The 27,554-nt window shown below is 35.1% G+C and overlaps 1 long non-coding RNA gene across 2 annotated transcripts in view; it reads right to left on the reverse strand.

Moving 5' to 3' along the window:
- The window catches only part of LOC119716647 (uncharacterized), a 155,549-nt gene that overhangs the window by 114,238 nt on the left and 13,757 nt on the right, over positions 1–27,554 (reverse strand). The window lies entirely within an intron of this gene.

The following is a 27,554-nucleotide window of genomic DNA, read 5'->3' on the forward strand; positions in this document are numbered from 1 at the left end:
AATATTTCCTTTTTTATTATATATCAGTAACATGTCCTATTAGATACCAGTTTTAAAGAGAATCTTATGATCTAATCATATATTGCTTAATGAATGATAGAAATATGGCAAGGTCAAGATTATACATTTGAGAAGTACTGCAGGTATCTTAATTAAGCAATAATCATACCTGGCTGAAAATTTATTCTGTACATGCTAACATTAAAGCACTAGATCCTAGCTTTAAAAATATGACAGCAGCAAGTAACAAAATCATCCTAAGTGACATCCTAATGTTTCAACTGTGATGAAACAGGGGTAACATTTAAGTAGATGTGCTATTAGTTGAAAACAGTGGTAGAACTCCAACTAACTTTTCTGCCTATACTCCCACTCTTTTATGTATGTGTTAAGATCTGCACACTACTAGAATTAAAGTATTAACATTAAAATGGATGAGATAATACAGTTTTGCATGTTATAGGTGGTCATGTTCATTTACATGCTTGCAATGTTTGCAGTAATTATTATTCAAATAGTCTTTTAAAATAGCAGTTCGAAGTTATCAGGGGGACTATAAAAATATGTAGAAATAAGCCATTGTATCAATCTAATCTTTGAAGATATACATCTCTCTTTACTAAGCCATATCTTTCAATTGCATCTTTCTTGGAATATCCAGAACTAACACAAAGCAGCCAGTAACTGAATTCCCCCCAACACACACACACACACACACACACACACACACACACACTCACACTCACACTCACACTCACTTTCACACACTTGTAGCTTTTTTTTTTTAATATTAGGTGCAAATTAAGGTGCAACAGAAAAAAGTTTATCTTGTATCTTACAGTCCACAATAATATAAACCTATGATGTTTAATAAGCACTGCCAGACTGAAAAAATATAGTTAACATACCTGCAGTTAAAGATATAAATCAGATCTTGACTGAGATCCTACCGGATAGATACTTTTGAAAAAGCATAGTAAAGCGTGTCATATGGAATCCCTACTAACTGTGTTTGAGCATTTCTGGATTCAGATTGCAACCTGAAGCATAGACAGAGCCTGACGGAGTTGAGGGATTTTTAATCCAGACATATGTAGCCTAGATTTCGAAAATTCCTATTCAATTTTAGCTATACATGTACTACTAGTATATATAGTATATATACTATACTATATATGCTATACTCTCCACTATATATAGTATATACTATATATACTACAGTATATATACAGTATACAGTAGGGATACTGTATACTGTATATAGTAGGGACACCACTCGTCTGCTTATTGGTGTTTTTTGGAACACTGAATATTGAGGTAGTGGGAATTGTGATTTCTTTCTTTTGTCTAGCTAAGCAATCAGATTACAGCCCTATAAAATGATGCCCAATAATCAATGGAAGGGAAAACATTAAATTATGGAAGACTAAGTTTCTGCAAGTAAGGAGATGAAAATTTCACCAAGTATTGTCTAGGACAATGCATGAGGTTGAATATTTCTTGTCTTGCTGTTTCTTCTGCTAATGCAGTTCTACTGTGTAGGGACTATATAGTTATATGGTGATCGAGTCAAAAAAAAAAAAAATTACAGTTCAGTCTATTCTAAACATTATTCAGAATGTATATCAACCAATGTCTTCTAATAACAATTCTAATACATTCTAGAGGTATGTCAATCTTTTTGCCTAGTTATTTGAACCATTTCAGTTGGCAAACCATCTTGGGTGGACAGAGCAGTCCTTTTGTCACTATCTTTAAGAATAAACACTGGAAGAAATTTTCCAGTCAGGCACAGACAGCTTAGGGCAATGTAGCCAGTCCATGTTTACTGTACACTGAAGTCTAGGGGGTGTACAGAGAAATTGGGACTGCAGAGAGAAGTAGAAAAAAATGGCATTGATAATGCAGTGCTCTCTGTATAATTGTGCAAAATAAAATATTTCCAGAATTAGCAATCAAGATTACTTTACCTAGAATGCCCTGGATCATAAGAGCATTACTTTGGGAAAATTAAAAATAGAGGTTTAACCCCCTACAGACAGAGTATAGATAGTTTTCAGTAAGAAACTGACTCCACTGTGGTTTCGATAAAAACGTTTTGGAGATACTCCTTTCCTCTGTTAATTCCTTGATATTCACTTTACTACTTTTAAAACCAAACTTTTTTCTAGTACTGATGTAGAGATTTTCATAACATACTAATTTTTTTAAGCTGACAGGATTAGTAAATTTGTCCTGACCTGACTGGAGACACCCTGCAGATGATTTTTTTCTGAATACCAATCAATATTAAAAAAATGATAATAATAAATTAAATAAAATTACAGAAAACAAAGTATATACAGAAACACAATGCAAAGATGTCTGAGAAGCATTTCTTATGTACTAGTGGCTTATGCTAGCAATTACTAAAAGAAGAAAACAAAATACTAAGTGATTAAATGAGAAAAAATATAAAAAGCAATAATAATTGAAAACTCATGCTATTTATATATACATTAGGAAGCTTCAGCCACAAATATAAAATTAGCCATATGTGACATCAAGACAATACTTAGAAAAACACTTGATTGACAATCTGGAGAGAAAAAAAACACACGCACACAATTAGGATAATTTTAGAAGTCAAAACATGGACCCTGTTTTTGAAAACAGATGGTAATCCTGCAAATGTATATTTTCACATAATAATTCTACTTTTAATAATTTTTCTTTCTGCAAAAGTACCAACTGACAGGATTCTTGCTCCCAAGAAATTACATATACATCCTAGAAAGTGGAATCAGTAAACACACTCAAACACATCTTCAAAACTAAAGTCAACAATTTAAGGAATATTTTATAGGTACAAGTACTAACTGGATACCTTCACACTAATGAGGCTGGAGGAAACCAAAGCAGGTATGATACATCACTATTAAAAAAAATCAGATACATGGTGAGTAAAAGAGACCTAATTTTAAGAATTAAACTAGGAATTGAAGAGGTGAGGTAATAGTTTTTAAAAACAGATGTTGCCTTCAAGACAAAAGTGAGAATTGTAAATGAGGTTCTGTGAGCTAGACAGTAAAGCAACATCAGTAAAAATGCATCAAGTAATGTAGGCAAACACACTATTAATATGTATTCACATTTTAAATGATAGTTTAAAACCATTTTGTTGAACTGTAAAACCCTGAAGAGGACTTCCATGTTGTCCTCTCCTGAAACATCACAGTTGATGCAGTCTTCCATATTTCAGATTAAAAGTGTTTGGAACACTATTTCATTCATCACGTGAAGAAAATACATCAATGGGTGGCCTTTAATATATTGAAATAGCAAAGCAGAAACAATAGTATGAAGATGGGGTGTCTACGACTTAATGTTTCTGTTTCTTTGTGAAATACAGAATGGCAGCAAAGAAAAGGAATCAACTTGTTATGGAAGCAAAGCATACATGTAATTTAAAACTTTTTTTTTTTTAATTTTAGAGCACAAGTTAAACATGACTTATATTGGATAGTTTTACCCCAATTACCCTGAAAACAAAGTGTATGAGGAAAACATTTTACTTATTTTGCCTATAAAAAACTTCAAGCACTACATGAAAACATTTGGATCTCACCCAATGGGGTATGGAAAACGGACTGAAATTTGGCATGAGATGAACATTTACCCAAACTTGGACAAGATAATAAGGCTCTGAAAACTGCAGTCACAACAAGCTCAGGAGAAGCATTTACGAGTTGAGAGCTCAGATTCCACCTCTGCAGAGAAATTCCCATCCCAGGACCGATCCTGTATTTCACCTATAATGCAGTTTTCCTATGTCCCAATCCATACAAACAGACTGTCTCACCTACAAGGAAAGTACAAGCAAAGGGTAAATTGCACAAAGGAGGATCTGTGTGGCTGTTGAATGGGAGAATAGATTTCAAATGACTGCTGTTTGGTATGAGTGAAACTGGACATGAATGTGGAAGGCCTTTAACTGACTGATTAGGATGACTCATTGGGTCCTGAGCTGACAAAGTTGGTCGATTGAAGTAACATGAAGTGCAACTAGAAAAAGAGTCAGGAGAAACAGTGAGTCTGGAAAGGTTTGGTGTTAGATGAAGTGAGTGATGTTTGGTGTTAGATGAAGTGAGTGAAGTCTCCCTCCCCACACACCTGAGTGATGTGGGGAGGGAGAGATCAAAGAGGAGAACCAGAAGAAAAACAGATTTGCTGATTGCACAGAAACAAATATGGCAAGGAATCTCATGTGGCAAGGAATATGCTCATTTGGCAAAGAATCTCATGATTATCTGGGAAAAGAGACTCAGGACAGGGATATTAACTCTGAGAGAGGAAAGGAGGAGAAAGACCAAGTGACAACAAGGAAAACTTGACCAGGCTGTAAAGATTAAAACTTCAGGTTTGCTCTCCTCCACAGACTGAAACCAAGTTCTGACTTCCAGATCTTACCATTCCACTGAAACTGGAAAATACAGAGCCAACCAAGTGCATTAACTCCAGCTACTGAGCAACAGGAATAGTTAAACCCTGGTACTTCAAAGAAACTGTGAGTGTATTACTTCAAATGGATTTAAGGTTTTCTTCTCATTGTGACAAATACAGTACTATTGCGCAACTGAAGTTGCAGTTTTCCAAAATGAAAAACTAAGATTTTTCTATACTACACATTTTCAGTAACAGATTAGGCTTTTTTAAGAATCTATGATACGGACATATGCTTTGGCAGAAGTGTTTCTGTTATTAAGTTCTTATCACAACAAAGAGTATTTTGAATAACACCGAATCCTTTCAAGGTCAGCAGCAGATGATCATTGTGTTTTACAATAACTAGTCTTGAGAGTGTTCTGTGTTTTTTACATCAGAAATTTCAATTTAAATTCTAAATATGAATAATAAATCCTGCAACAAATTAGTAGCTTCTTGAAATTATTACACAATACATGATTATGTTTCTGAACTGTACTTTTGCTATGTAAGCACACACACAAAAAAAAAGAAAAAAAAAAAAAGATTAAATTAATGTTTTTAGTCACACAGAAAAAAAAAAAAAAATGTGACTCCCAACTTCTTTGGTGATTGAAGCTAAGCATGCTTTCGTTATATTAGACAGTAAATAACAGTGATCACCACCAGAAATATTTGAAAAAAATTTGAAAAAATAATTAAATGTGAAGCAATAGTAAATTCTCTTCAGAAGTCTCTACTGTTTTATAAGAGAACTAGAAAGAAAAGAGACAAAAGGCTGAGAGTTTTTCTTTTAAATAAAAAGAACTGGCTTTCTTCCACAGGGAAAAAATGATCACCATTAATTGTGTAGTAAGACATTATTTAGTTTTTGAGGAAACATGGCAAAGCAGCTGAATTACAAGCACCACTTTTTGAATTAAGAATAGTTCGCATACAGATTTTGTAGCATATGCTGACCAAGTCCAGTTTTGCACCAGTTTATGAAACGTGACAAGATCACAATTAATGTTGATCTATGCTGCAGGCTACTCAGCTGCTATGTCATAATGCCGAGTCCAGATTCTTTCTTTCTTTCCTTTATTTTACTGAAGTTTTATAACACTACAAACAGAGCCAAGATCTGAATTTATGGCATTGTTACTCCCAGATAAAAGTAAGCACCAAACCATGAGGGTGTATTCAGAAGCATCTCTTGTGATGTCTCAACCTGAAGAGACAGTGTATTCTCTTGATTTTATTTTTTTTAGTTAAGAATCACTGAAGTGAACAGTACATAACAACATAGACTTCACTTCATTGTATTATTTGGCACAATATTTTGAGTAATTTTTTTTTGCTTTTAAAATGTATTGGTACTCACAAATGCTAAAAGGGCTATCATAGAAACTGACAACACTTCAGCATTTTCCAGTTTCTATCAAAAGAGTAATAACTACTAAAAATCAAGTAGAGTTCAGTTACAGATATTGCCTGGAGTTTTGCAGACATCAGACATTTTCAGCAGACATCACTGAGCACCAAGAAACTTCAGAAATTAGCAAATTCTGTAGATAGAGTTAAATCTTGAAAACAGGAACATTTATCAAGTTTATTGTATTCCCATAGTTGTTCTGGTTTTTGTTGGAAAATAAGAAACAAGGACAGTTGCACGCTGCTCCTCAGCTGGACTGATCTCAAAATGCTTTAGTAACCACGTATACAATAATATGGGAATAATAAATAGAAAATACTAAATTAAAAAAAAAATGTTTATTAAAAGACTAAACTGCTATAAAACTTATGGAACCGAAAAGGAGGAAATACTTGTATCTAATCAGCACATTACTGTGAATTAAGTGGTATTATTCCAGACATGTATTCTAACAGTATAAATGCAGACAGTTTATAAGAAGAGTTACTTCTATTTGACTAAATGAAATCTTCTAGTAGACTTAATGAAATACTTGAGGGAAAAATGACAAGCTTTCAAGCATGCAAGACTTTTCTCCAATCTAACATGGAATTATCAGTCTTCCAAACTAAATAAAAGTTGAGATACATTGCTCTGATTTTAATTTAATCAAACTTGCCAATTAAAAACTATAATTCATAAATGTTGGGTGGAGAAATAATAGAAAGGGAAAGAATACATTTGTTTACTCCTACAGGACAGAGACGGAGAACGAGAGAGAGAGAAGTAATTTATTGTCTGTGAAGCACAGAAAGGTTATCCTGGGGTGGCAAAAAATATAATGTGCCATAAAACCAATGTCTCTGTTGAGTCCATGGTTTTTAGTGCCCAGTAGAGTTATGAATTTTAGTTCCAGACTTATCTTTTGAAGGTATTTTGTATGTTCCCCTTGAGCATGAGGGCTGAGAGGTCAGAGACGAAGTGGCTGTTCTGGATTAAAGCAAATGTGACATAGCTATGCAAACTGGAATTCACAATTCAGTAAGATCCTTACAGCTATCCCTACTTCAAGGTTCCGTTTAATTGTCAAGAATGGTCACTCCCAGGAATAAAACTAATGCAAAGCTCCTGCTTAAGCCTTTTTCAATAGTTAGAATAGTGTAAAATAACATTAAACCAGTCTTTAATGATAGCTTAAAATGTCTGAACTCTATGGTGATTGGAGCATTATAGCAAATGGAAAACTTGTATCTGATATTAATGACTTGTTGCTCTCTACTCTGACAAAAGAGAAAAAGAAGCCAGAAAAAAAATCCTTGGGAAAGGGTCTTTTAGCCAGCATAACTTCAATGAATTCCTTAGCTTGTTCTAAAGCACTTCCAGAATGCATATTAACCTCAAGGTCAGGAAAGAAGACTTGAACTCTTGGTTTAGGAGCACATTTTCCAGTGTATGCAGATGCATAACCACTTCATACATGTTGAAACAATAGCTTGAAGGCTCCAAGACTTCTTTACCTAAGTATCATGCATGCTGGTTGCATTCAGGAAGAAGTCCAAGCTTAAGTCCTTAGAGAGATCTTCTGGTATTTTTAGTGAGTAAATTGCTGCTGCCAAGCCATATCTCAGTCATACTATTTTAGAAGTTTAACTACTTAATGGGTGGTTATCTTACATTTAAAATCACCTAAATTTATGCTATCACTCAATGGACGAATAATAATAGATAAATTAAGTGTTCTAAATTATATAGGCTGTCATGTTCCCTTCTGTGTGTGTTTCATAGTTAATCTGAAACACAGGAGCAAAAATCCTTATGAAAAGGATACAGATATCTGAGGAGGGTACCAAAGAAGAAGAAGGACAGCTTCTCCCCTTACTATGCTCCTTCAAGAAATGAGAATAAGATTTATTTTTTTTTTTAAGGGGGGGGGGGGGTCAAGACAAATGTTACACTTTTTATAGAAATATATTTAAGTTATATATGAAACTTTATGTATGTATGAAAAATGAAATAGAATAAACGAGCAACATATTGGAACTGTATAAATCAGGATTGGATGACAATGAGAAAACACTTAAATGGTTGTTACAGGCTTTAACTGTTTTTAGAATGGGCTAGAATGAAACCCCACTTGATGCTTAACCATCATATCCAAAACTATATTTTCACAAAGCTTAGCTCAATACCCAGTCTATGATCAACAGTTTAAGCACTTAAGGAAGTGCTTTTTTTTTTTTTTAAGGAAGAAAAAAAGAAACAGAGAAAGAGTAGAAGAGAGGAAGAAAGTAAGTAAGTAAATAATTCCTTATCAGTATGAGGAATGTCATCTCGCTGCATATTCCATGCAAGTGTTTTTTGTTTGTTTGTTTGTTTTTGTTTTTTGTTTGTTTGTTTAACATCTGACTATCAAGGCAATAAATTCACATCCTAAGGCTAATAAAGAAGTAGTTGCTCAAAACCAAAGATATTTAAACATATCACACTAGAAGCATAATTTGCATCTGGTCTGATGAATAAAAAAGTTTCCATGTAGAGAATAGATGAAAGCACCACTGAGGGAAAAAATAAAAAAAAAATAGAAGAGGATCATCCTGAAGCTTATGCAGGATTAGGTGATTACAGTATCATTTACCTATAATTTAAGAAATTAACTATATTCTCTAATAAAAATATAGAATGTGAATATTAAAATGTGGATGTAAAGATAGTTTTTCTGTACAAAATGTGAGGGGAAAAAAATCTCTTAAAAAAGAAACTGCTTCTTTCTTTGGAACAAAATGTGCAACAGAATTAGTGCCTCGGAGTGTTAGGCTGTTAGATACCCTGTATGGCTTGCCTAGGTCTTCTTTCCCTAAAAGATTTAACATTATTATGAAGACGAGGTCCTGAAATTACCAAAAAAAGGGACACTATTTGATATGCAGCTTTCTATCATCTATTTAATTTATTGGAGCAAAATAATCTTTTCTACAAACTTTACTAGCATTAGTAAGAAAATTCCAACCAGAAAATATCACCTGCTTGTAAAAATAAAATAAAATAAAATAAAAATAAAACTTTCATTTTCTTTAATTATTTATTACTACATTTCATCCCCCTGAGAAATATTCTATACAATCTCAAAAGATAACAAAATCTGAATCTTGCCTAAAAGTGAAGAGCTGGCAGTGTTTCAAAATCACCTTTAGCTCAATACTGATTTCTACAGCCAATTAAACAGTGGAATTGATGGACTCTGAGAATGCCATATGCTGCCCTCTGCTGAAAAGATGATCATTATGGCATGAGGTCTTAAGGCTGGAAGGTCTGACAGAAGGGAAAAATAAGTGGAGGATCCTCTGACCTCAGGGACGTGGATAATTCCTTCAGGGAGAAAGGAAGATTAAATGCTCACCTGGGCAAAGAAAAATTTCACAGAACATATGGTGTATATAAAAATTATCTTGACAAGAACATAAGTCAGCAAATTGGTTATTAGAAATGTAACTATTGGGAATTACATTGATTATATTCAGAAATGCCTGTAAAATGGATACCTGTCAAATAGTTTAGACCTAAACTGTGACTTACTTTAAAGATATTACAATATAATGAGGAGTGTCTTCCAGAGTGTATATATATATATAAATATATATATATATTTTATCCTGTCCATACTTCATTCACTGATTGTTGAATATAAATGCAGAGGTATACATTTCAAATCCACCAAGTGAAAGTTAGCAAAAATGCTGTTGCTAAATAAATAATAAATTGTTTATTTAACCCTAAATAAAACTGAGGGATACTTTTCACTTTCACAAGCCCTTATATCTTAACCAAAAAAAAAAAAGAGAGAGAGAGAGAGAAATACATTTTTCTAGGGCTTACCGCTCAAATAGATACACAAGAAGTGAATAAGCATTAAAGAAATAAGCAGACTGTATGTTATGTCAAATAAAACTAGCTTTATGTTTCATGGAGCAACAATCAGAGGATGGTATAATTGAACTTGTCAACTTAACAGTGTAAGTCTGTGGTTTTAACTGAAAGAAAAGACAAGAGAAAGATGCTTAAATATGATTATTTTAGTTATGTTTTATTCAAAGAAGTAAGGGATTCACCCTTCCTTCTAAGGTAATGAATTATCCTTCCATATAGTACCATATAGTAACAACAATAACAAAAAATTTAAATTGTATCTCAGAAACAGTACAATCACATTTCCACTTTTATCTTCAGAACAATACGGTTCCCAGAACCACCTGAATAATTTGTAAAATGAAGACTGAAGTACTGATATAGACCATGTTTCACAGGATTTTATAAAAACAGTTGTCCATTTAGCCTAGATTTCCCCTGCTAGACTACTTTGTTAGAATGAATGTATATATGAATATTATGTTAACTTTTCTTTGGAATATTGCCATCTTGCTAGCATCACACATTCTCCTTGATATGGCACTGAAGGTATAATATACACCAGAAATTCATGACATGCATGTTGCTGTTTTCCTGGGATGGTTGCCATAGATGAATCAGCGCAGTGCATTTTGAAGAAAAATAACAGAATATACAGTGGTGAAATTTATGTTTAAATGATACACTTGATGTCTATTTCCCATAGATTTCACGTATTAACAGGTCTTCACTATCAGCATCATAGTATGTGATTTACCTTCACCCTATCTCAACCCTCATATACCTAATACTGTAGAAAGTGTTAAATTTCTATTAATGCTTAAAAAAAAAAAAAAAAAAAAAAAAGTGTCATTTTCAGTTAGGTTTTGATAATTCAGCAATATAGTTTAATTTTAATGTGCATTGCTTTAATTTAAGATGATTGTGCTACGTGACCTTCAAGACAAAATGTTGATACATTACCAGCAACCATGTTTAGAATACTGTCATCTTTGATCATCCTTATTTATACAGACTTGGTCAGACAAAATATTAATATATGTAATTAGGAGCTTTTACTTACATTATCAAAGGATGATACTTCTATATTAACCCAGAAAACAAGCTATTATTGTTAAACAAGTTAATTGTAAAGAACAGTGCATATAAATGTGAGCTTGATGGGGATGAGCATCATCATAAATCATGTAACAGCAGGAACTACATAAAATATTCTGGATATTACTGTGTTACCCATAACTATAAATATCTCAGTAGAGGCACGGAAATGAAAATAAGGGAAAGAAGATGTGTTTAAACCATTTTTTGTGCCCTATATCTGATGGCTCTTACACAACTTCCAGTATTCATTAGAATAGCTGCATGACTGATTTCATTTATATACTGCTTCTCAGAAGCTAGGTGAACCAGAGAATAACTAGGGAGCCCCAGTCAGCTTCAGCTCTGCAGAGATATAGAAAACAGGAACAGTACTTGGTTATTCCAAGAAACTGCATACTAGGTAAGATGCTTTTTTTTTTTTTTTTTTTTTTTTTTTAAATCAAAGAGCTAGAATTGGATTACCTATACAGGATTTTCTGTAGTTAAAATTATCAAATTATCACAGTTTGGGCACTTACTGAAAAGAGCATTTGCTCAAAATGCATACAAAAATAAATTTTACCAAAGTTCAAGTAATAGCACCTACTGTCATTCATCTTCATTTTTGCACAGATGTTATGTAGATAATTTATAGATAATTTAGATGTTATATAGATAATTTAGATGTTATATAGATAATTTACCCTTCCACAGTGAAAATATACAATCACAGAACTGGTGAGTTGTACCAGTAAGGACTGTAAGATAAAAGCAAGCTTCCAAACGGAAATCTGAAGCCAGATGATGATAATGATGATGATGATTTATTTTAATTGAAGGAAAGGTACATTACAGTCAGGTAAACCAGTTTACTCTGAAAAGAGGAAGCAAGTTAGCATAGTGGGCAGCCTGATGAGGCACAGCTATGTCTGTGATACCCAGAAGTGCCAGGTGGTTGTCTGGCTTCCAGATGCAGGAGGGCAGCAAACAGTCAGACCCAGTGCCAGAGAAGAGCCAGTGCCAATGGACTAAGAGACTCTCGGCAGTTCAGAGAAGAGCAGGCAAAAAGTGCCAAAGGTAAACAACTGCAGATCTGAAGGAAATTAAATACCAGAAGCTCCACAGCAGCATTCTCTGAGATGTTTTCAGTACCAACTACTGGCACAAGCAGAGAGAAAGTCTCCATGTATGGCTGAATAAATGGCATAAGGAAGAAGGTTATATTAAGAACTAGAGACAGAAAGAACCTGTACCACAGAACTTCTACTAAAGTCAAAACAGACCAAGGCTACTTGCACTTCAGAAATGTCAAGGCTAAAGATCTGAAATAGAAGAGCAAAATTCAAACAAAAACACTGAAAAAAAAAAAAATAACAGAGAGAGAGTACAGAAGAACATGAAAGTGAAACAACATACATGTTTCTATATAAGTGCTGGAAGTTACATCAGAAGGAAGAAGACAATTCAGTGAATACTACCTCCAAAATATGTATGAAAGACCAACTGTGTTGGTGGAGTTTTGTTGCTGGAATCTAAAGAAGTTTTTGAGTCAAATCAGAAAAACAGTTCATGCGAATCAGCAGTTGACAAGGGCTCAAAATGAAAAAGCAGAAAACAATAATGGGAACACTTCCTCTACACTCCAGAAGATAGCTGGATGTCACACTGTTGCATGATTATAACACTTAATTTTTAGCTCTTATAATTGCACCTAGTGGCAAAACCTGCAAAAGGAGGAGCAATTCGTGCCCTGACCATGAACAGGGAAAACAATGTGGTTCACAATATTACTTTCCAGGATTTGCTCAGTGACGTCAATCATCATATACTTAGATTCAACCACCTTGCAAAAATAAATAAACAAATAAAATGAAATAGTTACTCCAATGCCTGACTTCAAAACAGAAAACTATATAAAAATTAGGTTTATGAAAAAGAAATTAAATGAGACACCAAAAAGGATAGAATGCATGCAGTCATTAAGGAGACTGTTAAAAGGCCTTGTATTAGACTAAATGCATAGCACTATCTGAAAGACCAAGAAGATGAAGAAAAAGTTACTACACCATGGGAGACCATGTAGCAAGTTATCTTTCAGGAAAATAAGTTACATTCAAATGAGTAAAATAAAAATGATCAAAAATTCTGATAATTTCTGCAAAAATGCAGTAAGGAAGTCCAAAAGTTCAAAGAGCGACTTGCAAAAGGCAGAAAATCTAATAACAAATGCCTTTTTAACTAGATGAGGAGCAGGGAGCCAGACAAAGGGTTTGTGAGGATTAAGTTGTAAAAGGAACACTCAAAGAAGACAGAAAAAAAAAAAAAAAAAAAAAAAGTTTTAAATCCATAACCACTGTGGAAGACCTTGAAGAGTTTTGCTTACCAGAATTTTGTTTTTCATTAAACATTTTAAAGGTTCTATCTCAAACTCAAAGTTTCTGAAAGTTTTCAAAGTTCTGGAAGAAGTTCTGGAACAAAATAAGAAAACAAACAAACAAACAAAAACTATCAAAGCAGAAAGTAAGAAATTTCCTGTCTAGTAATTAATATTTGCCAAAAGTTTCTAAATGATTCAAGAATAACACAACTAAATGTATTATAAAACCTCTAACTCAGAACTAACTTCAGTCCTCTGGCACTAGAGGACTGAAAAGTAGCTACCATGACATAGATTTTTGAAAGGTATTTCACAGTAGTCCAGTGAAGAACCAGACAAGTAAGAACAATGTCCGTGCTAAAAAAAAAAAAAAAGAAAAAGTGCTAGTATTGTCAAAATAGAGCCAGTGGACAAATGAATAACTTTGATTTACTAGAGAACTCTGTTACAGAAACTTATGTCATACAGGTTTATTAACTATTTCTATAGGAATAAATGTTTGTATATACCTGAGAGTTTTTTTCTGAATTTCCAGTTTGCACTAACTAGGTCATTTATCAAAATTGCTTGAAAAAGATAAATTGCCATCCAATTTAATCCAGGGAAATACCTGTATGAATTAATTGTGAGTAACAAGTAGAAGGCAAAGGTAACACATTAGGTTAACCTTGGTTAACAGCTGAAATCCCACCCAGCTGCTCACTCACTCTCCTTTTTCAGGATGATGGAGCAAAATCAGGAAGAAAACCCAGGAATGAGAAAGATTATGGGTCAAGATAAAGACAGAGAGATGGCTTACAAATTACTGCTGTAGGCAAAACAGACTTAATCTAAATCAAAAATGTAATCACTAATTCTGGTATGAGAAGCAAAACCAAACATTAAAACCCATTTCATCCTCACTTTTCTAGGCTGAACTTCATGCCTGCACTCCAGTCTCCACTATCTCCCTGAGTTGTACAAGGGAGGATGGGGCAGGTTATGGTCAGTTTACAGTGGTTTCTTTTGAACACTACTTCCTACTCATACTTTTCCTCTGCTCCAGTGTGGGCTCTCCATGGTTTGAAGTTCCTGTCAGGAAAATCACCTCTGGTGTAGGTCCTCCAAGGGCTTGCAGGAAACATGCTCCAGTGCCTGCATCATCTCCTTCTGCTCCTCCTTCTCTGACCTTGGTTCCCTTTGTTGTTTCTGACTCTTCTTGTTCCCTCCTCCTCCCTCCATCTGGTATTTTCTGCCCTATCTTAAATATGTTCTCACAGAATAACCATAAGCTTGGCTGATGGGTTCAGCTTTGGCCGGCAGTGAGTCCATTCTGGAGCCACCTGGAACCAACTGTGTAGGAATGCATTGTCAGTTTTCACTGTGAAAATTGCAGTCCCACTGGGATTGTATATTGTGATCTGTGCTGTTTCACAAGTTCATAAATGATCTGAAAAAGGGGTGAAAGATTACAGTTTTCTCACTTTAATTGTAAAGGCAATGGTTGTTTCAAATACCATGATGTGACCACATAATAACGAGGCAGATGAAATTCAGCATAGACAAATAGCAATTGGTAGTCCAAAGGAAAAATAACTTTGGCTTTACATATACAGAGATAGATTTTGAAATATCCTAACTCAACAGTAAGTTATAAGAGATCACTCCTTGGAAATATCAGTAACGTGGTTATTAAAGGTCTAAAAAGGCAAAGAGAAAAACTGCAAATTACTATGAGGGATACAAAAAAGATAATGACACAGAATAAATCAATAGCATGGCTCCAGTCTGAATACTGTGTATAATTCTGGTGGCCCTTCCTACCTCAGAAAGAATGCAGTATAAGTGGAAAAGGTATGGAAAAGAAAAAACAAGGGATGAAAGTCAACACAGTTTCTGTACAAAGAGTGTCTAGGTTTCTTTAGCCTAGAAAAGAGAAGGGGACATACAGAAATCCATATATTAGAAGCAGCATTAAGAACATGAACAGGAAAGTATTTTTTACTGTCTCTACTAATAAAAAACAGTAGGAAACAATAGAGGAAAATAGCTAACAGGAGATTTGAATCAAATAAAAAGAAAATAATTTGTCAGACATGTCATTCAATTATGTCTTTGGCCACAGAATCATGGTTGCTAAAATTAACTTTAAAATGATCAGAAAAATGTAGAGGGAAACAAAAGTCTACCAAGGGTTATTAAAAATAAAAATCCCTCATAAAAAAATCATCCTAATTCAAGAGATCTCTGAGCTCCAAATCACTTAAGACTTGAAGAGTATGCTGGGGAAGTACCATTCCCAGATCAAAACACATGCAAGATCAAATATTTACATCTTGAAAATGGAGCTAAAATTTGGTTGCTTAAACATAGCTGCAGAGTGACATTCTGGATGCCCAAGGTATCTGAGACCTGAGGCTGACAAACACCACGCTGCAGGAAGTCTGAGCCCTTCTGGAGTAGTAGCTAGAGGCTAGATGTGGTAGGGCATTCCAAATAACACTAGACACTAAGAAGTCTTCTTACAAATAGGTTAAGGATGTGGAAGAACCTCAGAGTAACTGGGAAAACACTGGTGAAGGGAACAAGGAAATGATTAAGATGGACACATCCACTAGTATACATGTAGTATCTATACTAGATCAAAAAGCCTCTGACACATAGAGGGTAGGGAAGGAAATGTGCTGAGAGGTCAGAAAAAGATGAGACATGGTATGACTGCAAACAAGACTGGGAACTGGGTATTTAGAGAACTGGGGTGGCTATGCTGGAAGCCTGGAACTGTGCACAAAGCTGAAAGGAGATATGACTAAGATCGGGAGCTTGCTTGTATGAAGAGACTAGGACTGTGAGTCAAGATGAGAAATAGGCCATTATGGGAAGCTACATGTTTGAGTGAAAGATAAAAAATGCTTGGATGACACACGCCAAGGTGAACTGGATGGAACAGGAGAAGCCAGGAAAAACTGGAGCCAGACAGAAAAGCCCATGCCACATTGATATACTTTATATATACTTTATATATACTCCTCCAAAGCCTGAAACCAAGGTTCTCAATGGTTTTAGTCCTCTGCTGTCTGTAATTATCTGTGAAACGCTACTGGAAAGTATGTTCCTCCCTCACATTAATCTGTGCAGTGGATGCATAAGCAAATGAAACTCATCCCTCTCCTCTCTTAGTTCTCAGCCTAAAACCAACTTCTAGAAAAAGTCTTTTACCCAATTACTTTCAATTTCATCCTCCAATTTCCAGAAAGTATTTTCTTGTTCTTCTTTCTCTTAGGCCCCAGTCTCAGCAGTCTCTGTTATCAGTCTCAGGCCTACCCAGGAACCAGCAGCTGGGCTGAGGCAAGCAATGAAGGGAACTGAAGGGAACCACATTGGGAACTCACAACTCCAGTGCCCCACTGCTCTTCTAGTACAGAACTGCACTAAGAAGGAATTTCTTTCTGAGTTTGGAACACGTTCAGCAGCTCTTCAGGAATGGCACGGTGCCAGCAGCAATGAGACAACGGCATGCCTGGGAGTGATGCACAAGTTCTTGCTGGAAGTAGGAGATGGAAAGGGAAGAAGTATATTCACTTGTTGTCTGCTAACATTAGGAACTACATGAGGATCAAGCATGCTTAGTGATGATAGAGTATTAACAACTAAGTTCTAGAAAGTCTGCTGACTACATTTACACTGAGCACACAAACCAGTTTTTCAAATGCTAAAAAATGTTGAAGGAGGAATGAGGAACAAAGTCATGTTGCAGGTGTAGAAGGTAGTCCCCCATCAAAGCACAAGGGCAATAAGGCATTTAAAGCAAAAATAGCTTCCTCTCCTCTCCTCTCCTCTCCTCTCCTCTCCTCTCCTCTCCTCTCCTCTCCTCTCCTCTCCTCTCCTCTCCTCTCCTCTCCTCTCCTCTCCTCTCCTCTCCTCTCCTCTCCTCTCCTCTCCTCTCCTCTCCTCTCCTCTCCTCTCCTCTCCTCTCCTCTCCTCTCCTCTCCTCTCCTCTCCTCTCCTCTCCTCTCCTCTCCTCTCCTCTCCTCTCCTCTCCTCTCCTCTCCTCTCCTCTCCTCTCCTCTCCTCTCCTCTCCTCTCCTCTCCTCTCCTCTCCTCTCCTCTCCTCTCCTCTCCTCTCCTCTCCTCTCCTCTCCTCTCCTCTCCTCTCCTCTCCTCTCCTCTCCTCTCCTCTCCTCTCCTCTCCTCTCCTCTCCTCTCCTCTCCTCTCCTCTCCTCTCCTCTCCTCTCCTCTCCTCTCCTCTCCTCTCCTCTCCTCTCCTCTCCTCTCCTCTCCTCTCCTCTCCTCTCCTCTCCTCTCCTCTCCTCTCCTCTCCTCTCCTCTCCTCTCCTCTCCTCTCCTCTCCTCTCCTCTCCTCTCCTCTCCTCTTTCCTCCATTCCCTGAAATTACTGGGCTTTTTTTTTAGTTGTAATTGCAATAACAAGCTAACTGAGGCAGACATTATCTGGTAAAATTCTGCTTCAAATTCTAAAATTTATGAACATTGTAAGCAACTAAAATTAGGCCCTTAACACTACTGGGTCTATATTCATACCAGCCACATCCTTCCTTGGGAAACATTGTTCCTTTGCAAAAAACTATTTTTTATTGGCACATTATACTGTCTTTTAGAAAGGTAATGTTTTTTTCCATAATACACAGTAACTATCTTAAGCATCATCCATTTTCTATCTTCACTTCACTGCCTGTCTGTATGATTGGCATAAGCTACAAGGAAAATTCTCAGAGATGGCACACTTGTACTTCAAAAGAAGTTTAAAAGCCATGAAATTTAGTTTAAAAATTGTAGCCCTATGTTTTTATGTTTTTAAAAATGCTTAAATATTTGCTGTTCACCAAGAGAAAGAACACAAATGTTAAGAAATAAAAATAAAAATCAAGAAATTCCATGTTTTTTTAAGGTGATCAGAAAAACAGAAGAAAAAAAAAGTCATCAGTCCTGTCTCCATGGCGAAGATAGTCCAAAGAGCGGTGAGATCTCTTAGGTCAAAGTGATTCTTTGTTCTAGTTAAGACAAGGAACAAAAACATAAAAATATGATATTTGCTGGTAAGTTTCCTAACCTGGAGTTTCGAGATATTCTCCAGTACACAGCTGAATTCAAGGATCTGCTTGGCTTTACATGAAACACTTAGATATTCACACTGTCAGACAGCAAAATCACTCCCTGTTCACCGGGTGAAAGTATTCTCATACCTTTAGGCAGTAGGAAATGTAAGTTTGTTTGTCCTGAGGCAAAGGAAGAAAGATAAGATCTCCCACAATCAGGCTGAATGCTTTAACCACTGAAGTCTCACACAGAATGGATATGGCAACACAACCATCATTTACATTGTCAGACCTTCTTCTTTATTTTGTCCATTTTCCTCTGTGGCTGCTGTTTGGATAAGCCAACCCCAAACTGTGATTTATTTAAGTAAACCAAAAGCAGAGAAGCAAGACTGCATGTAAGAAAATCAGAAATGTAGTCTTCATTCTCTGTTTTTTGAAAAGAAAACCTCTCCCAGAACTAGTGGCCTAAAAAGGACTTTGGAGCAAGGAACAATACAACAATGCCCTCAGCAAGACTTATTGCAGATCTGATTTAGTGTCATCAGAGGTGACAATAGAGCTGTAAACTGCAAACACCTAAAAACTTACAATACAAGCTGTCAGGCATAGAACTCCCTGCAGTTTTAAACCATCTGGATAACTCCAAACTTATTAATTTCAGTCAAGAAAGAATGTGAATGTGGATGTATAGACAGTGAAATCTCAGGTAGGAACACAGACACTACTTAGTATCTGTTGTTTCACTGTTAAAATAATGCAATCAATTTCTGCAACCACGGGTAAACAAAAATAAAAAATGCTGCTAAGTAAGTAAGTATACAGAATATGACCATCAAAGCATTCAATAGCATGACCCAAAGTGAGGGAATCAAGATATTTCACCTCCTTCATATAATGTACAACTAGATTAGAGTTTATAAATTTGTACGTAAGAAGATAAATTGCATTTCAGTCTCAAAGACAGAGGCATAACAAGAGCTAGGGGCTAGAAACAGAGGACAGAAAAACTTAAAATTAACAGCATAATTAACTATAAGGAGTACCTCATTGAAAGATACTCCCATCCTTGAAGAATGCTTTTTAAAATGCAAGGTAGAATTTTGTTTTATCTTTAGAAAGATATGACCTAGTTCAAATGAGAAGAAACTGAAGACAGCCATGAGGTCTCTGTTGTACAGTATGCTAGGCTAGATGATCACAGTACTCCCTTCTGGCTTCTAATCCATGAAACTGTGTACATTTCCATTTCAAATAAATTGCATCTTTCAATGAGCATTTTTTAATGAAACAGCTTTCCAGTGAGCTGTAGTTATGCCTTGAAGGCATAGCACTGTTTTGGGGGAGGCTTGTGAAAAACTTCTGGATAGCATGATGTGGTGTTACTCTTTGAATGGGTACTGCATTCAGTCCTTTCTGAGCCAAAGCTGGGAACAAGTACAGTATATGGTAGGATCTGCTTTGTTTGACATTAAATTTAAAATGAACCTTTTGTACGAACACCCTGAATCAGTTTATGCATTCAGTTCCATTTCATGAATTTGACACCGACTTAGCACAACCTAATTTTAACTGGTTTACCAGATACTCTCCCTTAAATCCCTACAGAAAAGGCAGCCTAATTTTAGCACTGTACCATGTTTAAAACAGGACTTCTGAATTGGTTTTCTTGAAAAGGAATTTTCTTTTTGTGTATCAAGCTACTTGGAGACCTGAACCAGCATCAGACAAATGGATACCATTGGGCAATTTGCATAAAATATTTCTTATTGCACCAAGATAAATTGCTAGGGTAGACACAGCCTTCCAGGAAAAAAAAAAAAAAAAAAAAAAAAAAAGTGTTTATGGCAATCTAACCAGTCCTTTATTATCCATCTGTGTTAAACCATCAACACATAGTATTAAAAAGACAACAAAGCATTTTTTTAATATCCATCTCACGGTAGGATTTTGAAGTTTTGAAGTCACTGATTTTGACAGCAGTAAATTCAATCTAATGTGTTTTCAGTATGGAGCACCGAATGTTACTTATTCATACCTATTTCATTTTCTTACAGTAGCTTCCATTTCATTAATATCCTCCTGTGATTTTTATTATCTCATTTCAGATGTGTAAGCAGTCAGTAAAAACAAACAAACAAAAAACCACATACGAACATAACAATCAAACAAACAAACAAAAAAATAGAAGAGACTTCTGACTGCTGACATAGAAGTAAACTTTAGATCCTTTACATGAAACTAAATTTTCTGCAGGTAATACAATAAAATGGACAGACCTTCAAGTTCAATGACATAATATCAGCTTAAATGCAGTTTCTGAATGAATATACTGTATAAAGACTTAAAACACAAGCATATCTTAAAGGTAGAGAGGATAATCACAGTAGTATACTACCTTTTGAAAAGATCTCATTATTTTTTGATTTAATCTCTGTCTTCAATTTGTATGTGTGTGTGCTATAATCACATTTAACCTTGAGAAAATCCTGCATCTGGTACGTTTTCAGCAGGGAGTCCTTAAACTAGTAAATATGAGAACTAGATCTGACTTTATACTTGCTGTGATGCCAACAATAGCTCATACAATTATTTGTCTATTTTTAGCTTAGTGTTTGTGAATAACTTCCTATATCAGCTATCAGTTGTTTCCTTTTTGTTAATATTTTTCATCAGTAGAGGTCACTGCTATGGAAAGGGCAAATCATGTAGGAAATATATGTAGTCATGAATAAAGAGTTTGAAAATAATGCTATTTCTTTTTCATTGTTTCATCCATAATGTTGCCTTTCACAGTCTGACCTCATATGTGTAACAATACCTGATGAGAGCATAAGAATAGCAACAACCACATGTTTCTCCATAATTGCTGTTTGTCAGTCATTTCTTCAGCATTCCTGACAACTCAAGGTCAACTACATCTTATGCTGAGGGACAAAGCCCTTCTTATCAAAAGAAATGGGCAAGCCAATAAAATCCATTGCCAACTTCCAGATGAGTGCTTGATTTTGGCTCAGTGTTGTGCCCATGACTAAAGAAAGCTAAGCCACTGAGAATATTCTGGCATTACAAACTGGCAGTCAAAGCAACTGAAAATATCACTAATAGTATTTTGCCCTTTTGTATGCCTACAATCAACTCTATATGTTTGCACAACCTAGTGCCCTGAGATGACCTTCCTGATAAACCTGACCTTGATCATGTTCTAAAGGATGCCTATAATAAGGTAGTCCTCTACCCAATGTCTAGAGTGTATGAAAATGTATAAAATTTCATTAATTATGCCACCAATTTTCTTCCTGTAGTCTTACCAAATTCACCACTGAAACTGATAGCAAATATTAAGTTAAAAATAGATTAAATGAGGTGATGTTACAGATTTGGTGTAAGATCCTTAACAGGCACACAGGAATTGAAGAATTTGGGTAGGTATCGCTTTAGTAGAGGTGAATGTGAAAGAAACAAAATCAGGAGGAAACCAACTTAGGGAAAGAGCACTGCAAAGGAAGCAGACAGAATTCACCTACCATGAAGACAGCAATATTTTAGGGATGGCAATAGGATTTATTGTTTGCTGCTTTTGCTCAGTGCTAGATAATAGTGTAAGAAAGAAAATATTCTACAGCTTGATTTCTCTTATGTTATTGACAATGCAATTTTACTTGTTCTTCATAAGTACGTTTGAACAGAAAATAACTCATTCTCAATTACATTTATAGGGCAAATTAAAACAAATCCTTGAGATTGCTATCAACTCAGATTAGAAAGACATAGAAGTAGAATATAGCTTTGTTCAAAGGCAGAAATGCCATTAAAAACAAACAAAAAAACTTATATTGTTTTTCAAGAGAAAAATAATTTCAGATTTGATATGTTCTGAGCTACTCATCTTTTCTGTTGAGTTAGTAAAGGACAGGATTAATGTATTCCAATTTCTTAAAGAAGATTTTTAAAGAAAGATTCAGAAGGGTCTAATGCCATGCAGCAATTGGCAAGAACATCAGTTGACCTTATGCACCAATTGTTTCATCTCTTTTGGCACCAAAATTGTTTTTCCTCAGATCCACAATATGACCCTTGTCCCATTGCCAAAGCAGTCCTTGACATTAAGAAAAGAAATTCTGGTGGCAGCAGATTTTAGGGCATCAGAAATGGCAGATCCAACAACATCAGTCTTATGAGAGTGGATTATACTGATGAAATTTTCCCCCAAAATCATTCAACATCAACCTACTTTACTCATAAAGATTGAGCAATGCTGCTTCTCTGTTGCTAAATGCCATGCAGACTGACTATTCCAAAACTCGTAAGAAAGTGTCTATTTTTTTCCTAGCTAAACAAAGATCCATTTTTCCACAAGGGGACATCAATTAATGAAGCCTGACACCGTGTTAAACACAGTTATGAATACCTTATGAAGTTCTCAGAGATTGTTCAAGTGATAAGTGTTACAGCTCAGCTCAGTCTGAGTTCCGGGTTTAGAATTATGACATGCATTAACCAATATTGTCTGGACTCCATACAACAGGTTTTAGGTCTTGCCAACATAATAATTCAGTCTATAATTAATAGCCAGACCAACTCTCAGCTCCCAGTCTCTACCATGTATGATTTAAAAAGACAGTATGGTAGAGGAACACCCAGGTGTCAAGGCAGCATTATAATTAAGTAATGTTGCACAATAAATGTGTAACAAAACATATTCCTTGTACCTACATACTGCTTAGTTTAATGTGAAATGACAGTCTGCTCAACAGAATGCCATTGTCCAGAACTATTTGACAATGTAATCATCAAAGGTCTTAGTGTTATATACAAGGGAATACAGATAAAAACAAAATAGGAAGGATCAGAAAGATAAGACAAAATGGAGAGAAAAAAGACTGAGAGAGAAGGAAGACTGAAACAACATTATTTCTAAAATTTCTTGCTTGTTTTAAATTTAATGTTTTTTTTGAAGTTTTGCTTACCTACAGTACTCAGGGAGATATAGGGCTATAACACTATATATTTTGACTATAACTCATCTTTTTGCCACTTTTCGTCTTGGGTCCCCGTTTCACCACAAACACATGCTGAATTCTTTCCTTTATGCCTCCTCTAGGTACTGGAAGGCCACAATAAGTCCTCCCTGGAGCCTCCTCTTCTCCAGACTGAACAACCCCTGTCTATTTATGGATGGACCTCAAGGATCCAGGCCCTTGATAAGCAGAAAACTTCTCTAAATGACAGGTCAAGTTGGAGTGCCTCCCTGCAAAACAGTCATCTATTATGATATAGATTTCCATTTCTTCCTGGTGGTCTTGCATACCTCAGGATCAGTTGGCCCAGATGCTTTCCTTGAAAGCACATTTGGCTCCTCATTAACTTTGAGAAATTTAACAAATTTTTCTTTTTCTCTCCTGCTAACATTTGAGTGTTTTCTGTTGCCTGGTGTTCAATGGCTAACCACGTTTCTGACTCCAAATTTAATCCATCTATATTTGTAGATGCTGCTTAGTTACTCTTCTATAGGAGGTGCAAAAATCAGCATTTTTCTTTCAGAGAAGCTATATCATAGATTAATGAATACATGTAATTTTTAACATTATTCATTATCAAGGAGTTATAAGGACAATCCTTGTATTAACTGACACTATGAGTTACATTTATTATGATTTCTGATTTTTATGAAAGGGATCAGATTGCCATAGAGGCATTCATTATGACGGTGTGAAAATAAATGAACAAAATACTTTTTGTATATCCAATGCCACAAACTTTCCTTTGTACATTTAGTATTCTGAAGAATGTTTGATAAATGAGCCAATTAGACAAAAAGAATCATTCAATTCACTTTATAAGTGTATTTTGCACAATGTGCCCTTGAAAGCAACTACGCACATCCCGAGTGTTCCCTCCTATGCACTTCTTAATCATTGCCAATGAAATTAGTCTTTATTGATTTCTTAGTTCACCAACAAAAATGTCAGAATAGAAGAGAGAAATGAAAACACTACTGACCTCAGTTTTGTACTTTCTGTTCTTGTTTACATACATGACAAGATTATTTATAAGTCTTTTTCTTTTTTTTTTTTTCCCTTCTTTTAGAAGTTCCACTCTAACACAAAACTTAAAGAACATCAGAATCTCACTACATTTTTAATGGTAGCTGCTAATACTTGTCTTTGTTACCTTAATGCAAAAGTAGTGAACGCAAATCTTTACCATACTGCACAGAGTAGTGTGGACATGGGAACCCTCCTCCACATTTTAGGCTTCTTCATCGCATGCATATTCCATATTTCAGTAGGCAGCAGCACTTGTAGGCTGTATGGCAGCCATCTCCCACAAAGCCAGACTGAAAAATGAATAATGATTTCTAGAAGTAGCATGGCTATATGAATACCAAACTTTTCCTGGCTTCCCTTGATGTGGAATGTGAAAGAAAGTTTTAAGTACAGGAAGTCCTGGCACTGATTACAATAATAAGATATAAAATATAAGCAGTCAGAGAATCAGAGTGAATTCATTGCTCTTGTCTTGTGTTCAAAAAGCTCCATATTTTGTGATCTCCCAGTTGTGGGACTCAAATCCTTTCACATGGTGTCAACACCATTTTTGAATCACATAGCTGAAATAAAACAAACAAAAACAAACCCTTTTTTCCTATTGTTATTTCCCTTCTTCTAAGTTCTTCTAAAGAAATCAGTCATTTGGTCCCAGTTGCCATGTTTTGCACTGTTCTGATTACACATAGTCATGTAAATTCTATAGATACAGATAAAATAATGATTTTGGCTACAGACTTTTTGGAATGCTTCCTCTTTTTTCTAACTTTTCAACAAGAAGATTTGATCTACATTTGTAGACCAAGAAGCCCATGGGATGATTTTAAATTTTACTGGCAGGTCATGCATGCTGTTAAATATAAGAGACGTATTTGTAAACAAATGGAAGTATTTGTAAATATACATCTTAGATTAGTTCAGTTTTATTGGAATTATTAATTTATGCAACCAATAACATAGAGTGCCTACCTTAAAACTTCCTAGCATTTGAGATATAGCATTATTTACGAGGAAACAGAAGATACATCTAGATAAAACAGTTATACTATAATAGATAAAACAGATATACAAGAATAGAATGGAAAGCTAAACTCCAAAGGGTAGCTTAAAAGGTCATCTAGATCTTCTCTTTACCTGTGTCAACCAGAGATCAATCAGATATTAAACAGGCTAGTCAAAATAAATAAATAAATAAATAAGGTAGTTCTGGCTTAAACCAAAACAATCTTTAAAACATGAAATCAGACTAAAACCCACCAAATTTAATTATTTGGTATTAACAAGAATCATATTTTCATTATGATACCAGCCTATTAAATATATGCATACCATTTAGAACACAATTATAAATAAACTTATAAATGCTTTTGCAAATTGTGCTTTAGAGCACACTCTTTAATAAAGACACCTTTCCATTATTCTCAGGTATACAGGATGAAATCCACCATTACACAGGGAGATAGTACTCCTCTGTAAATACATTTGCTGGTTACTAAATGAAGAAGGTCTGTTTGGCTGACTGCAACAAGTAACAAATAAGGAGGGAATTTCTGGTATAACAAAAATTACATTAAAAAAAAAAGAATTTAATGATAAGTAGTGGAGCTATGCCAGCCAACATATTAAAAAAATAGCTTCTGCCTGCCTTTAAAATTAAACACTGCCAAATAAATATTTAAGCTTTCTTCCTTCAATTCAAAAAAATAAAAAATGGCACAAAGTACATAAGAGGCAGTAAAGAAAGGAGATGCAACTTCTGGCATCAAACCTGAAACTCAAAGACACTATTTTAACAGATCTGAAGAGAAAATATATGGAAAAACAAAAGACAAGGCATGAACATGTATAGAACATGTTTTTCCTAGTGAAAAACAACACCACCAACAGCAACCCAATGAGAAACAAAGCTGTTGAATACGTAATGTCTGTAAGTAGGTGAAAGTGGAAAAACAAAAAAGATAAAAATATGTTGCAAATGCTAAAACAAAAGACTACCCAAAACTCCTAACAATATTTTAAAGAGAGACACCTAATGGATAAGGAAAAAAAACAGTCAAATTCCTAAGCTTGCTGTGAATTTTGACAAAACATTTAATATTAGGAAAATGGCATATTAGATATGACAGATTTCTCAGCCCCTTAGAACTTCTGATCTGAAAAGTAGAAAGACCCAAAATAGCCACCAATGTCATTCATAGAAAATGTGCAAGACTCAGATTTCATACAGTAATTGTCTTGGGGACTACCCATCTTCCCCTCATGGATATGCTTATCAGTTTTACTTCTTCGTGTTTGCACAGAATACCATATTTCTAATTCATGATCAGACAACAGACATACAGAGCACACAATTTACCTGAGAATCTTTCATATCTCATTTCTCCTATATCTCATTTTTCCTAAAAGCTGAGAGCTTGAGAATAAACAGCAACATATGATCGTCTTGGTTCACAAGATCATAGCCTGAACATCTTGTAAAAACATTTAAAACAATTTAATCAAAAAGAAAAAATGTAAGCATATTACAACACAACTTTTCCTATGGTAAGGAAAAGGAATAAACAGACAAGCACACACAAAAAGCCCATAAAAACACGAAGTATATAAAAAGCTTCTGCATTTCCCTTACTTGTGGAATGAAGTTATTATTATTCATCCAAACAAATCAAGCAGAGGAATAAACTGAATAGTGTCAAAACCCTCTAGAAAACAAAAGTGTAACCAACTATGCACAGACACATACAGACATACACAGACCTACAAATATACTTAGGATATATTCTTGAATGCACACACATTTGTAAACAATAAGGTCTCGCTTTGTTTATTTTCCAAGAACATTGCAGTAAGTTTGGGTCAGTCCCTAAAATTGCTACAACAAGCAACTTTAAAGCTGCACTTCAAACAATTTCTCCTTCATGCTCCCATACTGACTTTCCTCCAGCCCTGTATCAAATCCAGCAACTTTGGTCTCAAAGGTCATAAAGTTCCTATGCAAGTCTCCCAGAAAAATAGCAAAGTCTCTTCAAGCAGCAGCCACAGGAAATCCTACATTAGGTCTCAAGTCTGCACCAGTTGTTACGGTATTAAGCAATTGAGATTTTAACAAGCCATCAGACCTATATACTTTTCTGTAGAAGGTTTCATTGTCTGGATTTAGGAAAATATTCTAACCTCATATAGAATTACATCACATACCGGGGTAATGATATTCAAGAATGAAAAATCAACCTGTATTTAAGTATTTCCAA

This window comes from Anas platyrhynchos, chromosome 3 (assembly GCF_047663525.1).
Source record: "Anas platyrhynchos isolate ZD024472 breed Pekin duck chromosome 3, IASCAAS_PekinDuck_T2T, whole genome shotgun sequence".
Lineage (NCBI taxonomy): Eukaryota > Metazoa > Chordata > Aves > Anseriformes > Anatidae > Anas > Anas platyrhynchos.